A 905-nucleotide genomic window follows, 5' to 3' on the forward strand; every position below is an offset into this window, starting at 1 on the left:
TCTTTCTTTCTTTCTTGTTTGCTTTCTTTCTTTCCTTCCTTTCTTTTTTTAAAAAACAGGCTTTCTTTGAGTAGCCCTGGCTGTCCTGGACTCATTCTGTAGACCAGGCTGGCCTCGAACTCATAGAGATCTGCCTGCCTCTGCCTCCCAAGTGCTGGGATCAAAGGCGAGCACCACCACCACCTGGCTTGTCTACGGATTTCTTACTGACCACCACCACCAAATCAAAGCAACATTTCACCAAAGTGAAATGTTTGGAGAACCAGTAAGAATATGGAGGCAGAGGCAGGCAGATCTCTGTGAGTTCCAGGACAGCCAGAGCTACACAGAGAAATTCTATCTTAAAAAAAAAACAAAAATGAAAACAGAATATTGTGTTTGCTTACAGGGCAGGATGACAAGTTACTTACAGGAATGTGGTAGACCCTGAACGGGTGCCCGAAAACCTCATCCCTGCGTGGCTGACATCTCCATGGCTGCTTAAATGGCAAGCACCTGCCTGTCCCAAGGCCCTTTACAGTCATCAGACTTTCACCTGTAGCTGACTGGGAGCAGCAGGAAGGCATGGAGTCCACAGACCCTCAACACCCCTCCTTCTGTCCTGGTCAAAAACAAACAAACAAACAGGCGGTTTTGCTTTTAAAGATTTATTTATTTTTATGTGTATAAGTATTAATAATGTATGTGTGCCATTTAGTACCGAAGGAGGCCAGAAGGATCCATTGGACCTGGTTGGATCCACTGGAGCCTCCATGTAGGTACTGAACCCGGGTCCTCTGGAAGAGTAGCCAGCTCTCACTCTCTCCCTCTTTCTCTCTATCTCTATCTTGCTCTGTCTCTCTCTGTCTCTGTCTCTGTCTGTCTCTCTCTCTCTTTTGATTGAGTTTCACATCATGCACCCCAGT

This window comes from Psammomys obesus, unplaced genomic scaffold (genome assembly GCF_907164565.1).
Source record: "Psammomys obesus unplaced genomic scaffold, mPsaObe1.curated_primary_1811, whole genome shotgun sequence".
NCBI classification, from domain to species: Eukaryota; Metazoa; Chordata; class Mammalia; order Rodentia; family Muridae; genus Psammomys; species Psammomys obesus.